Source organism: Manis pentadactyla, chromosome 13 (genome assembly GCF_030020395.1).
Source record: "Manis pentadactyla isolate mManPen7 chromosome 13, mManPen7.hap1, whole genome shotgun sequence".
In the NCBI taxonomy this organism is placed as follows: domain Eukaryota; kingdom Metazoa; phylum Chordata; class Mammalia; order Pholidota; family Manidae; genus Manis; species Manis pentadactyla.
Window position 1 is genome coordinate 28,697,475 of NC_080031.1, and position 16,984 is coordinate 28,714,458.

Sequence of the window (16,984 nt, forward strand, 5' to 3'; positions counted from 1 at the left end):
GCTGAAGTTACTCTACAAGAAGATATGTCAAAGAAATAATCAATCTTCCCATGTTTTGTTCTGTCTGCTACTTCTATAGCTTTTCTTCTTCCTTCCTAATTACAACCCTTAAATAGAATTTGTGCCTCATATAGAATTTACCGAGTATCATAATTCCTCCAAGTGGTAAAGATACCTCAAGACAAATGCTGGGCATAGAAGCTACAGGGCATAAATATGCAAAGAAGTAAAAAGCTAACCTTTTCGAACAATATGGCTTCTCTCTCACTTACCAACTTAACATTTCCCTGTATGGCCCCAGAAGATGACTGGTTAGCCAGAGACGGGTAAGATTCCTCAAGGGAGGAGCAACCTAAGACAGGCATAGTTGCAGGGGGGCCATCAGGTGAGAAATTGGGGATCAACAGAGGTGAGGCTTAGAACCTTAGCCACCACCTGTTTTGATAGAAATCTTCTACATCCGTGGATGTTTTATTGCCCTTGTCTAGCTTGGATTAACTCTTAGTCTACAGGCACACACCTGATCATCTACATTTGCTCTCTTATAACACTAAACTATGTTTTCTACCTTTATCTTGCATCTACCTACCACTTCAGCATTTTATTAAAAATAATAATAATAATAATAATAAAGGGAGAAATGTGGGATCCACATATAAATCAAGTATAAAAATCAAACTAATATTCATATTTGACCTGATTGTTTATAGTTCATAATGCGTGATCAAAACCAAAAGTTTCTGTGATGACTGCCCTTGTACTGTTCACCATGTAAGAACTTATTCACTATGTAAGAATTTTTTCACCATGTAACAACTTGTTTGTTATGCTTCAGAAGATTGGAGACTGATGAGAATTAGGCTTGGGGTGGATTAATGATTGTGCATTGAGCATTGACTCCCCTATACAGAATTTTATTGTTGTTAACAACCATTTGGTCAATAAATATGAGAGATGCCCTCTCAAAAAAAAATATCATCTTCAAGACTGATGTGAAAGAGCTTACTGCTTATGTTTTTTAGGAGTTTTATGTTTTCAGGTGTTACATTCAAGCCTTTAATCTTTTTGAGTTGATTTTTTGTGTATGGTGTGAGATAGTAGTCCAGTTTCATTCTTTTGCATGTGGCAGTCCAATTTTCCAACACCATTTATTGAAGAGACTGTCTTTTACCCAATGTATATTCTTGGCTCCTTTGTCATAAATTAGTTGGCCATATATGCATGGGTTTATTTCCAGACTCTCCATTCTGTTCCATTAGTATATGTGTTTGTTTTTATACCAATACCATACTATCTTAATTACTATAGCTTTGTAATATATTTTAGAATCAGGACATATGATTCCTCCAGCTTTGTTATTCTTTCTCACCATTGCTTTGGCTACTGGTGTCTTTTGCAGTTCCTTGCAAATTTTAGGGTTGATAGTTCTATTTTTATGAAAAAATACCATTGGAATTTTGATAGGGATTGCATTGAATATGTATATAGTTGGATAATATGGACTTTTTAACAATATTAATTCTTCCAATCCATGAGCACAGACTATCTTTCCATTTATTTGTGTCTTCTTCAGTTTCTTTCATTAGTGTCTTGTAGTTTTCCATATACAGGTCTTTCACCTACTTGGTTAAATTTATTCTTTGTTTTATTCTTTTTGATGTATTTGTAAATGAAATTGTTTCTTCTCTTTCTGACAGTTTGTTGTTAGTATGAAGAAACACAACACATTTTTGCATATTGATTTTGTATCTTGCTATTTTACTAAATTTATTTATTAGTTCTAATAGTTCTTTGATGGAGTCTAGGGTTTTCTCTATTTAGTATCATGTCATCTGCAAACAGTGACAGTTTAACTTCTTCCTTTCCAATCTGAATGTCTTTTATTTCTTTTTCTTGCCTAATTACTCTGACTAGGACTTCCAATTAGTCCTATAAATTAAAAAGTAATCTAACTGAAGAAATTTGGGTTAAATTATAAAATAATAGAATAAATTAATCTTTTCACTAACTACTTCATCTTACAGACATGCACATGTTTAGTTTATATGTTATAGAAGGAAACAATAGAATTTAACAATGTATCATATATGTAAGCTCTTCAAATTATGTAACTGTCCAGATCCAACAATTGACAGTTGGTTGCAAGTGTCTAATTGCTTAAATGGTTGGGGAAAGCACCTGACTTTGGAAGGATTCACCTAATGAGTAAGGTCCTAGCATTTAAGAGAGGGTATTGGAACTAGTAATCAATAATACTTATATATAGACTAGGTCTGAATTGTCATAAATTCAGAACTAATATATATATAATTTAGTTTTATTTTACAATTAAAGATGTATTCTAATTATACTATTTATTTTAAAAATCAACAAATTCATGACTTTTTATGGCCTTTGCATAGATATTTTAAAAAAGACAAAAAGTCTTGGTGCAGGAAAATGATACATCTTTACTTTAATAAATTATTTATTTTAATAAATAAGTAAATAGAATAAAATAAATTTTATATAAGGGATTATTTAATCACCTATTACTAGTAATAGTTAAGATTATATTGCCATCTGCTGGTGGTTATTTTAAGATTATCATAGAATGATACAATGCTTATCCTGTTTTAAATTAAACTTAACTCTGCTATTGTTTTCAACGAATGTATGTTTCACATTAAAACTTAAAACCTCATAATAGAAAAACATTGAACTGTTACAAAGAATGCTTATTTATAGGTTAAAATGAGGTATATTACTCCCTAACAATTTTCCCCCATTCAGAGTAACTGATAAAACCAAATTAGTCATGAGACAGAGAGACTGATGGCTTGGAAGAATAAAATATTCTAGGCCCTTGATATCATGATGAGGTTATTTTGATCAGTGCACATTTGCCCTTTTCTTTTTAGCTAATCAGCAGCTGGGAGGTTTTAGCTGACACACCTTAAGAGCTGCTTCAAGGCGATCCTTAAAGAGAGTCAGGTCCTGTAGCCCTTGTACAGTCCTCCCCCCTGAATGTGGGTGGGACCTGTGACTCACTCCTACGCCAGAACGATATGACAAAAGTGACGGGAGAGCACTCTCTAGGTGAGGTAACGTTATGTAAGGTAATCTCAGACTGAAGAGCTTCCCCTGCTATTTGTGAACTACCTACATAGGAGACCACGAAGGACCTGAGGGCCTCAGTCACACAGCCACAAGAAAATTAATGTTGCCAACAACCTTAACAGGCTTGGAAGAAGATTCCTCCCTAGGCAAGCCTCCTGGATTGAAGCCTGTGAGATCCTAAGCAGAAAACCCAGCTAAGCCACGCCCAGACTCCTGCCCTACAGAAACGGTGACATAAATATGTTTTGCTGTAATTTACTAAACTTTAATAATTTGTTAAAAAGCAGTGAGAGAGTAACCCGGGGGGGCGGGTTCCCAATGTTTTAGTCTCGCTATAAGGTACTGTCCCGCCTCACACTACTGAGGCTGAAGGGAGTCAGACATTCCCTGTATGCTCCCCCAATGCTGAATTGAGGATTATGTCATTAGGTTTGTTCAATTAGATGTTCTCAAGATTAAAACATCCTAGGTAAAAGACATGGATATTCACAGAAACAGAAACAGTGATATTAAGAATTATGCAAAGCTACATGTATTTCAATGATATTTTTTTTCTGTTACCTTTTGCCATATTCTATTTGTTAGGACTGAGTGACTAAGTCCAGCCACACTAAAGACGAGGGATTATACAAGGGCATGAACACCAGGAAGCAGGAACCCAGGATACGTCAGGGGCCATCTTAGAAGATGCCTGCCACAAATGGTGCCATGGCAGGTACTCAGTACTGGTGATTGCTGCTGACAGGCTAGACATTCAGAGGCAAACTGGGTGAATCAGCCTTACTAACTGAAAGCTCACACTGCTGGTTCATGCACAGCTCCACCTATGACCCTAGAGCCATTCTATTCATGTGCCCATCATGCCTACACAGGTGTGGAGAGTGCAGAGGCTGGCTGATGTCAACTGGCTGAGTCCATTTCACCTTTACTCAACTTGAGCCATTGTGTTTCTCCTGCTTCTAGACTCATCTGAAGAGTAAGTTTGCCTCCTTTCCTTGTGTCCTTGCCAATCTTAAATCTCTTATCTTAGAAAAGCACTACCAAGTCAGTAAACTCATTCACATTTAATTATGTATATCAGCCCCGTGGTTAAGTAGCCTTGCAGTTCAGGTTCAGACTTACTCCTCCACACCCTGCTGTATACTTCTGCAACTATTTTGAGGTGTACTCCCATTCCTTCCTTATCAAATCCAGTACCTCTCAAACTGAATTTTTCTGTAACTTCTCTATGATATGAAAGGAAGGGAGCGACACACAGCAGCAATTCACTGGAGAATTCCGCTTTATTAGGGAAAGGTGCTGGGATATATAGGAAGGGTCATGGGGTGATTGTGGTGTTACTTCTACGGAGCTGGTGGCTATTGGCTAGGTGCTGGGATTAGGGGGGTGAGGGGTGATTGGGGTTCAGATGGCGCCGACGGGAACCGAGGACCCGGAAGAGAAGCAGGAGATTCGCCATCTTATGGGTGGGGGCCCTTCATTCCCCCCTTTCTCCTCTATGGGGTTGTGGACGTTGCTTTCTCTCTGACTGCTTCCTGCTGAATGGGGGCAGAGAAGGGAGTGAGGGCTTGAAGACTGGGAGGAAAGGGTTGATAGGACTCCCCACAGTAAGGATGAGTAGATGTGGACTTCTTCAGGTTGGAAATCAATGAAGATTCCCTGTAACCATAGGTCGAGGACTTGTTGATTCCAATGGTGCCAGGAGGATACGGGTGTCAGAAGCCAGGCGTCTGCAGCCATTGTTTCCAGGAACAGTTTCCAGCGGAGAGAGGGGTCTATCTCAGCGTGTGGTGAGGAGGTTACGTGAGGGTGAGGGATCTTCTGTGGCTAAAAGCTGGTAGTTCCTGAGTAAAAGCTGGTTGAAAGTTTGATTAGAGATTTTACCAACTTGGGATTTGATAAACTTTACTATACAAGGTAAGAAGAGACAGGCAAGAAGAATGATTATTATAGGGCCTGCAATGGGCCACAGCCAGGTGAGGAAGGGGTTTGTTAGTATTGAAGCAAATGGGTTGGAATTGGAAGCAGAGTGGAGGCTGGAGGCGAGGTCGGTGAGGTTGGTAATGTCAGTTTCTACAATGCCGGATTCGTTGATGTAATAGCAGCACTCTTCCCAAAGGAAGACGCAGCAGCCGCCCTTTTCGGCTGTAAGCAGATCTAAGGCCCGCCAGTTTTGAAGGGTGACCTTAGCTAGCGAAGTGACCTGTCTTTGGAGAGAGGCCAGGGAATCGGCAATGGATGTCAGGGCTCCCTCAAGTTTGGCGTTGAGATCTTTAATTGCCCATAGAGAGTGACCCAAGGCTCCTCCCGAAAACCCTGCCCCAATGGCCGAGGTGGTCAAAGAGATACCGACCATGATGGGAGGGAAAGCAGCCCTTTTTGTGCGTGAGAGCAAGGGAGGTTGGAGCTCAAGAAATTCTGCCATACTGTAAAGTGTAAGCTGTGGGATTAGGGTGATGAGAATGCAGGGTATATTGGAGCTGGGAGGCAGTGAGTTGAAAAGACTGCCATTGCACCAAAAGAAGTGACCTGGTTGCATAAAAGTCTTAGAGTCAGAGGTGGGGGTGCAGATAGAGAGACAGTGAAGTGCACTGAAGGGGGGAGGGGTTGGGCCTACACAGTGGTGGATGGTGAGATTATCTGCATATTCTGGTTCCCATAGGGGTATGTCTGCCAGGGGATGGAAGGGTTGGCCTTCTGCATGGAAGGAGTAGTTGGAAATATTAAGGGGCACGGCGGCCAGCAGTGGGCGCTGTAGTGATGCGCACAAGAAACAATTGGTGGTGTTGAGGGTGTGGTTGAGAAAAATGGTGGTGTCTTGAATGAGCTGTAACCAAGAGTAGGAGTGGGGGTAAGAAGATGAAGAGGCGCCGTCAAGAGTTTCTACAATAACTTTTTCGGAATGTTCGATGTCTGATGCAACTTGAGAGATCTGGGAATGAGAGGGAACATACTCTAGAGAGATATGAAGGGTACTGTGGGGGGTCAAGGACCCCCCATAGTAAACTGAGGCTGTGACTCCGGTGGCCCATCAAGAGTTCCAGGGATCTGGGATTAATAAGGAGAATGAGCTGCTGGAATATTTTATGAAATGGTTGGAGGAGTAATACTGTGGGTACTGGGAGTTACTCATGTAGTGAATGGCACAAGACCTGTAGGGACATCCCCCATAGGTGTCTGGTCATCGCCTGCAATAGGCTTGTTTTTGGTCATAGAAGAAGCAGAGGTAGGGAGAATAAAGGTAGCTGCTAGTGAACACTTCGGTGGAGGGAGGAAAGTGGAGGTATAAAGGCTCGGAGCAGCCTTTCAGAGGGCAGTCTGATGTGGCAATGAGGGCAGTAACTTTTGTTTGATGCTGTGTGTAAGTCTGTCTGACTTTGAATCGCCATACAAAGGAGGCTGGGGTGGCAGGGAAGACAATAGGAATGAGGAAAAAAAGCAAGAGAGCAGTAAAGGAGGAAAAAGTCATGATTCGGGTATGGATGGCAAAGGGGGTGAATGGGAAATGTGGAGTTTCAAGGGATCAGAGGGATGAGGCGTGGTAGAGTAGACAGCATCTTGGGCTGTATCCGAAGGACTCTGGATTGTGGCCAATGGATCTTGAGTGTCCAGAGAAGGTGGGTCCTGGGTGTTTGGTTTCAACCTGGAGATATGAATCCAAGGGGTGACAGAGTTATCAGGCAGTAAGAGCTTGGCGGCCGAAGGGGTGCAGAGAATAACTGGGTGTGGACCTTCCCATTTTGGGGTGAGAGAGGGCCGATCCTCTGGTGGCTTATAAAACACTAGTTGGCCGGGCTGTAAGACAGGAGGATTTTGGGAGGTGGATGGATCAGGAAGGAGCCAATCCTGATAATTCCACAATTCGGTGCGGAGGAGAGAGAGTAGTGGAAGGGCCATATTGGGAGGAATCGGTCCTTTGTGGGAAGGGAGCCCTGGGGGTAGAATTGGGCGGCTGTACATGATCACAAAGGGTGACAAGAAGGAAGGTTTTTTTGGGAGGGACTGAATGCGGAGTAGAGCTAAGGGAAGTAGGCGAACCCAGTCAAGGTGTAGTTCTAGAGATAGTTTGGTCAGGATGTCTTTTAGAATCCTAATGGCTCTTTCTACTTTTCCCGAAGCTGTGGTCGATAAGGACAGTGTAGATGCCAGGGGAGTGAGAGCGACTTGGAGAGGTTCTGAATAATTTGGGCAGTGAACTCAGGGCTGTTATCTGATTGGAGGGAAGTGGGCATCCTGAACCTAGGAAAGATCTGGGTGAGGAGGATAGAGGCAACTGCGGACGCTCATTTGTTAGTGGTGGGGAAAGCCTCGACCCATCCTGAAAATCTATCTACTAACACAAGTAGGTATCTCGTACGCCATATGGGGGGCATGTTAGTGAAGTCTATTTGCCAATCTGCAGCAGGGACATTACCCCATGCTTGATGAGCCGGGAAGGGTCGGGCCTTGAGGGGGCTATTGGGGTTAGTGCGTTGGCAAATGGTGCACCTGCAGGTGATTTGGTCAAGTAGGGTTTTGTCTTCAGGAGAGGGAGAAAAAAAGGATTGTAAAAAATGTATTAAGGATTGGGGGCTAGGATGGAACAGATCGTGTAAGAGGTGGAACAGAGACTCTCTGTCCTGGGAACAGACGGTGTCTTGTGATAAGGCTAAAACCGCAGGGGCAGACGGATCGCTGTCTGGTGCTTCTTCTGATAGGGCAATCGACCGGGCTACTCTGTCAGCTTTATTGTTACCTCTTGTAATGGGGGAGTCGTCCTTTTGATGTGATTTGCAGTGGACTATGCCCAGTCGGTGTGGGAGTTGTGAAGCCTCTAGAAGTTTAGTAATTAAGGCTGAATTAGTGATGGAATTTCCTTTTGTGGTGAGGAGGCCTTGTTCTTTCCATACTGCCATGTGAGACAAGAGAATGTGGAATACGTATTTGGAGTCAGTGTACAGTGTGAGAGACATGTCCCGGGCCAGAGTGCAAGCTCTGGTGGCTGCAATGAGTTCGGCCTGTTGATTGGTTTTACCGGGGGGGTAGGGCTCATGCCTCGATGACGTCTTTGAGGGAGACTACTGCGTATCCTGCGTAATGGGTGCCATCATGTTTAAAGGAGGACCCATCAGTAAACCAGATGAGGTCAGAGTGTGAGAGGGCTCCTTCGGAGATTGTGGAGTGGCACAGAAGGAAGTTGTGAAGGGCTTCCAGGCAATCATGCGAGGGAGTATGAGGAGAGTAGGGTAGAGGAAGAAGAGTGGCCGGATTCAGGGGCAGGCAGGGGAGGAAAGAAATGTCTGGATTTTGGAGGAAAGAGGACAGTAAGGTCAGGAGTCTGGAGGGAGGGAGAGTCTGTAAACTTTTGTAGGTTAAGAGGTCTTTTAGGTGATGTGGGGGCAGAATGGTAAGGGCGCCCCGAATGTCAGTTTATGAACTTCCTTCTGCAAGAGCTGTCCAGCAGCTAATGTCCATAGGCAGGGGGCCCATCCCCGAACTGTGGGGTCTAATTGCTTGGAGAGATAAGCTACTGGGGCAAAGGATGGGCCATAATATTGGCCTAGGACTCCTCGACCTTGACTGGACTTCTCATGAATGTATAATGAGAAGGGCTTCGACAAATCAGGAAGATAAAGAGCTGGGGATTCCACAAGGGCTCGACGGAGCTTAATGAAGGTGTGTCGGGGTGAGGAGGATAATGGTTCTTCAGGGGGGCCCTTGCTGAGGTCGTATAGGGGTCTTGCCAAGAGGGAGAAGTTAGGGATCCACGCTCTAAAATACCCAGCCAGGCCTAGAAAGGAAAGGATTTCTGTCTTGGTTTTGGGAACAGGCAGGTCAGAGAGGAGCTGTTTTCTGTCTAAGGTAATGGACTTTCTTTGTTGAAATAGAAGAAATCCGAGGTAAGTGACAGAAGGGGAAGAGATTTGAGCTTTGACAGGGGATACCCGGTAACCTCTGGAAGCTAGAAGGTTAAGTAGGGAGGCAGTGTCAAGTTGAGACTGTTCCCACGAGGGACTGCAGAGTAGAAGATCGTCCACATATTGTAATAAGGTGGACTCAGAGTGATCATGATGAAACTGTTTGAGGTCCTGAGCTAGGACCCGTCCAAAAATATGGGGACTATCTCGGAAGCCTTGTGGCAAAACTGTCCAAGTGAGTTGTTCAGAATGTCTTGTGTATGGGTCCATCCAGGTGAAGGCAAAAAAATCTTGGGAGGAGGGGTCCAGAGGGATAGAAAAAAATGCATCCTTGAGATCTAGGACTGAGAAGTGGGAGGCCGCAGCAGGGATCTGCAATAAAAGGGTGTATGGATTTGGGACTAAGGGATGGATAGGGACGATGGCCATGTTGATGAGGCGAAGGTCTTGGATGAGGCGGAAAGATCCGCTGGTTTTTTTAACAGCTAATATGGGGGTATTAAACAGGGAGTGAGTGGGTCTGAGGTAATTTTTTTTAAAAGATCTTGGATGAAGGGTTGGAGGCCTATGAGGGCTGAAGTGGTTAGGGGGTATTGGGCCTGACAGATATACTGAGAGGGGTTACGTAATTTGGTATAGGCAGGAGGACATAGAGCCACGGAGGGGCTTGTAATGTCCCAAACTTTGGGATTTACAGGGTGTATGAGGGCTGAACTGGAGCTTTCATTGGGTAGAGGGGGGTCGTCGGCTATGAGGGCCATCAGAAAGGGAGTACTGGGGGCTGTGGGAGTGGATATAGTTATGGAAACATGGAGGAGAGAAAGGATGTCTCGTCCTAGTAAGGGGATGGGACACTGGGGCATAACCAGGAAGGAGTGGGAGAAAGGTATGGGATTGTCTTGGATTGTGCATAAAAGGGGGGGGCGTTTAATGGGAAAATCTGTTTACCTCCTACCCCGACTATAGGAGTAATGGCAGGCGTGGTAGGGCCCCGGTATTCTCACAAGACTGAGAAGGTGGCTCATGTATCTAGGAGGAAGGAGATGGGGCAACCGTCTACTATTAAAGTAACTCTGGGCTCCTGTTTGGTGATGGAAATGGTCGGGCGAGAAGCCCCCGGGCCCCATGAATCTTCTTCTTCCAGCCCCACTATGGCGGGCTTAGGATGGGGGTTGTTCATCCAGCCTCCCCTTCGGGTGGCTGGGCAATCAGACCTCCAGTGGCCCTTTTTGTGGCATCTGGGGCATGGGGTGGTAGGAGATCTGGGGGAGGGGCATGCCCTTGACCAATGTCCTTCTTGTCTGCACTTGAAACAAGCTCCTGGAGGGGGCTTGTTTGTAGAAGAGCGCCCAGGTTGTGGTTTTATCAGCTGGGCCAACATTTGGAAATTGGCCTGATCAGCCTTTTGTTTGCGGCATTCTTTCTACTCCTCCCGGTTATGGAAGAATTTAAAGGCCACTGTTAGGATCTCATTCTGTGGGGTAGCGGGGCCCTGTTCTAACTTTTTGAGTTTAGCTTTAATGTCGGGGTAGCTTTGAGCTAGGAAGTATGTCATAAGGACATGTCTCCCGTCAGGCGTTTCTGGGTCCAGGCTGGTATACTGTAATAGGGCTTGAGTGAGTCTGTCTAAGAACTCAGTGGGAGTCTCGTCCCTCCTTTGAATTATGTCTTGGAGCTTTTGAAAATTGACTACTTTATGAGCTGCCTTTTTCAGACCTGCTATTAAGCAGGAGGCAAAAATATCTCAAGAGCGGAGACCCACGGTGGTGTTATAATCCCAGTGTGGGTCTTGTTCGGGGACAGCGGTGGGGCCAGGGGGATAAGTGGGGTCAGTCCTGTGGGTTTCAGTGGCGTGCGTTTGGGCGAAATCCCAAACTCGTCTAGGCTCTTCAGGAAGGAGAGTATTGGCCAGGAGCATGAAAATGTCATGATGTGTGAGGCTGTATGACTGGAGGGTCCATTGAAACTCCTTGATATATGTCGTGGGATCAGTGGAAAAGGAATCTAGGCATTTCTCAAGTTGGGCTAAATCTCCTAAGGAGAAAGAGACATGAACGCGCACGATGCCTTTGGATCCTGCCACCTCCCGGAGGGGGGCGATAATTTTGGGAGGCCCTCAGGACCGAGTCTGAGGAGGACTGAAGGGTTCAGGCTCAGTCTGTGGGGGAGAAACAGGTGATGGGGGCAAAGACAGAAGAGGCTCCTGGAACTTAGTTAGAGGGGGGCTGAAAGGCTCAGGCTTGAACTGCAGGGGGGTGAGGTGGGGGCGGAGATGGTGGTGGAGGAAGGGGGAGGGGCTGTTGTAGGAGAGGAGGGGGAGGCGGCGGCCACGGCGGAAGAGGGCAGAGGGTTTATAGGAGGGGGAGGGGCTGAAGGGGGAAGCCTGTGTGGCGGAGGTTCATCGGCCGGGTAAAAGGTAATCGAGGAGGGACTGGGAGTGTGTGGAGGGGAGGGAGACGGCTTGCAGGCTAGGAGAACTTGGGGTGGGGAACAGGTTGTGCAGAGGCTGGGATTTTGAGCTAGGAGGCGAAAAGCTTCGATATAGGGAATCTCCTTCCATTTTTTCAGGCACTGGCAGAAGTTAAAGAGATCGCGAGTGATGTTAGGATCAAGAGTTCCCCCTGTGGGCTATTGGTTGTTATTGTCTAGGGGGCATGTCGGCCAATCTTGGGAGCAGTATTTACGGAGAAGTTTTGGTTTTATATCAGGTGTCAGGAAGAGGGTAGTTAGATGCGTGAGCAGGCATTCAAGAGGTGAACTTTCAGGGAGGGATGAGGAGGCTCCCATGGCTAAAGGACAGAGAAGGAGACAAACAGGGGAAGACGAACAGAGACCCTCGGACTGGGAGCAGACGGCAAGGAGACAAAGGGCGTCCCCGATGATCCTTGGGGGTCTGCGGAAACTCGTATATGAGTCGGTTTCTTAGGAAGTGTGGGTCGTCACCCAGACTCCTCTAAGAAGGCAGAGTGCCGGAGTCCGAGGAACCTAGTACTAGGAATTTTCGGTGGAAGGAATTTTCAGCAGAAGGAACGGAAGGAGTAGGTGGGGAGAAAGGGAGCGTTCTCATCCGCAAAGGAGTCACCTCGTTTATGGCTGTTGGAGGAGGGGGCTGAGGGTCCGCCGCAGCCGTGAAAGCCTGAGGCAGGGAGAGCTCCCTCCTCGTCCCCGAGCGTCAGGGCCTTGCTGGACGATCACGGTCAATGGCGCTGCAATAGCTCGGGGAAGAGCGGCCCGCTCTGGGGGAAAACTTACCCAAAGGCCAGAGAGGAGTGGTGAGTGTGAGGAGCCAGAGCCGGAAAAAGAGGACGAGGGCAAGCTGCTGCTGGTGTCGGGGGAAGACGGGGCCCAGTTGGGGTGTCCCGTCTCCCGGGTTTCGGCACCAATGAAAGGAAGGGAGCGACACACAGCAGCAATTCACCGGAGAATTCCGCTTTATTAGGGAAAGGTGCTGAGTTATATAGAAAGGGGCATGGGGTGATTGTGGTGTTACTTCTACGGGGCTGGTGGCTATTTTCTAGGTGCTGGAATTAGGGGGGTGAGGGGTGATTGGGGTTCAGATGGCGCCGGCGGGAACCGAGGACCCGGAAGAGAAGCAGGAGGTTTGCCATCTTATGGGTGGGGGCCCTTCGTGATAGACCTACATGCCAGGACAGGAAATGGGAACAGGTTCTGAGAGGTCAATGTTCTTTGCAAGAGAAACACCTGTGTTATCTTTGAACAAAAGAAACCACTAGCTACTCTGAGGTAGGCCTGGCATTTTCTGCAGATTCAGAGAATCCTGGGAGCCAATATTTAGGGGCCATCTCCCCAAATTTCCCATCTCATGTGCTAAGGGTTCAGATTCTCCTAAGCAGAGACCTAAACTTGACATAACAGATGTGCCTTAACTGGGCATGTTAACCATCTTTGACATTCTATCATTGAGACAATTGGATCTGGGGCTTGGTCATCTTTCTCTGCCTTCCTCATGCAGGAAATAAATGTTTCTTTATATACAGTTAAATAGGCCTTCAGGCTTTTATGCCTAATTTCAATTGCCCGTTCATTATCTTTCTGAAGCATGAAGGTCTTTAGCAATAGCTATTCAGTTCATTCATTCACGTAGCCTCTATTTCCTCCCTGCCTCACCTCACATTGTGCCCACTATAGCTTTCCTTTTCCCTAGTAGACCACCACAATACACCAACAGTGAAAGTTTGTATGGGCTCCTCCTACCAACAGTGATGGGTTGTGAGTGACCCAGCTCCAAACCCCGTCTTATCACCTGTTTTAGTCCAGACCACTTCTGGTACCAATTGTTACAGGTAGGGTTTTCTAGAAGCTAAGTCTGAGACTAAATTTGGAGTGCAAGATACTTTTTAAGAACTAATACTTATGAAAGAAAAGAGGGAAGCATATTTGGGCAGAAAGAGAGGTCGGACTGCAGTGCAAGCCCAACAAACCTAATTGCCCACTGGAGGCGTCCTGCTTCAAGCTGCAGTGCCAGGCCTTTTCACCCTGCCCTGTCAGTCACTGAGTATGGGTTTCCCCAACAAGGGAGTGACCTTTGGTGAGGGAAGTGACCCCTGAGGCAGACCCTGACGGAGCAGGCAGCTAGAAGCTGTCTGTGCACTGCCCTCCTCACGGGAGGGCTGTAAATCCTCGAGAGACCTGGGTGGCACATCTCCACACCTACCACATGGTGGCAGTAGAGGAAGAACTGAGCCGCAAGCCGAAAGGAAAGCTCATCGGACACAACAATTGCAGGCAGGACATGACAGCCTCAAATTGCCAAAAATGGGGAGCAAGAATAGGGTAGGGCGGGACACTGTGAAGCTGCTAAGCCAAGCAAGTCTAAAGGCTTTAGTTAGTGGGATTGATATAATCACCAGATTTTGGATTCAACTATAAAAGCTCAAGCAGCTAAGAGTTGCTTTCTTGCTTTTCAACTAATTGATGAAAATTTGAACTCAAAGGTGGCCTCACCTAGGTTCTGGCTTCCATATTGCAAACAAAGAACTTCTGTCAATTAAGGATTTCACAATATAGAAATCCTGAGTGAATTTATAACCTGAATTAGGTGGGCACTACCTACCCTCAACTATACCCTATTATGCAGAATACATACTCTCTCCATCAAGCCATGAGAGAGGAGCATGCCAACATATTAAAAGTACTAGAATGATGGTTCTCTGTAGATTGGATATATTGGTGGGAGAGGCTGAAAATTAAATGGCCTCTCTAATTTGAATGGTAAGAAGGTAATTCTGAAGTGGCAAAATCAAGTGACAACCCTTTAACAGAGAGCCTTATAGCTCAAACCATTCTATATCAGAGAACATTGCTACCTTTCTTATAAATTATGCTATTTTTTACTCTGCTAATTGTTATTTGAACATGAGATCATGAGGCTCAAAATATATGAGCAGCCCAGTAGTGGTCAATTTTCTCTGTATATGAAAATCCTGTCTTGAGAACAAGGGTCTCATTTAAGCCTCCGATGCAGAGAGCCTTGGGCCTTCACCTAATCCCTAGAACTGTGTAAGTTCTCAGAGCAAGAGCGCTTTGAATGTAAGGGAGGCCAGCAGAACCACCACATACAGATAGTCAAATGATTCATTGCTCAACTTCAGAGGGCACCTCTCACTATTATGATTTTGCAGCATAAGGCAGTAAGGTATCTGAGGACCAAGCGCTGTTTTCCAGTCTATCTAAAGTCAGTACTGAAAGACAGATGGTCTATCTTACCTTGACATTACAAGTAGATATGGTAATTCATCCTCCTAGCTTTCTCCAACTGAAACTGCTGAATTTTTCAAGGCTAATTGTGTATTGGAGAAAGAGAAATATCCAAACCTTTCAGGGATTGTTGGACACTGGCCCTGAGGGTTAATTCCTGGGAAAACAAAAGGCTACTGTGGTCTTCTTATCACAATAGAGATTTACAGGGATCAAAATATAAGTGGTGTTTGACCCAGTTCTGCTCTAGCATAAGCCCACTGGGACCTGAAGACACCACATGGTTATTTCCCCAGTTCCTCAACGTTCTGTTGAATATACCCTCAACAACTGGCAGAATCTGCATAACAATTTGGAAGAAGCCAAACAGAAGCCCCTTTAACTCTCCAACTCTATCGAGAAAAAATCAGAAGCAATGCCTCATATTGGAGTCTCTAAAGCCTTGAGGAAATTCAGGGTAAGGATTCATGTTACACCCTAACTTAGTTTCCTAGTTTGGCCACTGCTGAATGCGGATAATTCTTAGAAAATGAGAGATTTATTTTAAGTTTAATCAGGTGGCAATTCCCTTTGCCATTAATGTACATAAAAACCTGATGGCATCTAACTGCAAGCATCTGAGATTCTTTGTCTAGGGGCTTTCTTGAGTGAGCACAGAACAGACCGGAAATGCCAAAGAGCAGCCATCAGCCAGTGACTTATGAGAGCCTTTGGTCGGGGAGACTCTGAAATGATTTCCTCACTGCCTGCCAGAGTTTCCCAGAGGGACTGAAATCCAAGTCAACCGCTGAAGCAACCTGCTTGGAAACACCCCATACTGGCTTCCTTTCCTTCATTGTTCATTCACATCCTTACTCCTTCACTGATGCTTCCTGAGATTATCTCCCGAATAACCGCTTAGATTCAAAGCCTTGATTCAGCATTTCTTCTGAGGGAACCCAGTATGGGAGAAATCTATGTAGAAACAATGGACTTTAAGTCAGTTTCTTTATAATTAAAAGAAACTTTGTTTAGAGGGACAAAACTCAGGAATATCCCAAGATTTCATTTATCAAATCATTCCATTACAGAAATTCAGTAATAGAGACATTAAGAAAAAAAGCATAGAAAGATAGCCTTGACTTGCAAGCCTTCATTCCTGATTTGAAGTCTCAGACTTGTATCAGCTCCCAGTCCTGCCAGAGCTTATTGCCACTACCATGGTCCCTGGAGAGTATCTGAACTTTGTTTCCAGCTGGTCTCAGGTCCTTACAGGACTATCCTTTCTGTCAGTTTCTCTCTCCAGAAGGAAACTTACATAACCCAGTGTTGGTTTCTACCAAAGTGCTACATCTTCCCTTCAATCATGTCTGATTCTCCTCTGTTCAAACTCAGACATCTCATTACACTAGACACTCCATAATGGGGCCAGATTCCATTAGCCACCACAACCAGCTTTTGGAAAGCTAGATGCCTTAACTTTGAAGGTAATCTAGGAAGACCCACCCATCCCCTTCCATGTGGGGCAGGAAGACGGACATAAGGAAATAGCCCCTGAGCAATTCAGAGCTGGTACTGTGGTTTTCTGACTCTGCTCATGGGTATCACTCAGCCTGGTTCATCAGAGGCTTACCCCACAGCTTCTCTGGCTTCCAAAAGGAAGATGCCATTTGGAAGCCCAAGGCTTTTATCAAATCTATTTTTTTTAAAGCTACTAAAACTAAGAAGTGAGTTTATCAAATTTGTAGGATGTAAGATCAACATGAAAGAATAATTTTAGAATGGTAAAAGAAATGGTGGTAGATCCAACCATGAAATACTAATAACAGCAAGAAACAGTAAAAAACTATTTTTTGACACACATAATAATTTGGATGAAATTCAAGGAAATTATGCTGAGTCAGAAAGGCAAACTCAAAAGAATATACTACATGATTTCATTTACATAACATTTATTAAATAACATAATTATGCACTTGGGAAGCAGACCAGTGGGTGAGAGAGAAGAGAGAGCGTTTGAGCCTGCCGCAAGTAGAGTCAATAAACCAGTAACTTCAGCTGTCAATCCTTCAGAATCCCTCCATGTCTGATTTAAGGCATACTCTTCCTCTGGCCATTGACCAATTCTGGTGGGGTCAGAAAGGTCTGGCCATTTCAGCCCAACATTTGACACCTCTAATGGGAAATCTTTGCTCTAGAACTCTCTGATGGATTAACCAAGTCTTTCTCAAATTGATAAGGCTCATCTTATCCAATATTCCTCCTTTTCTTTTCATGGGTGTCAGATCTGT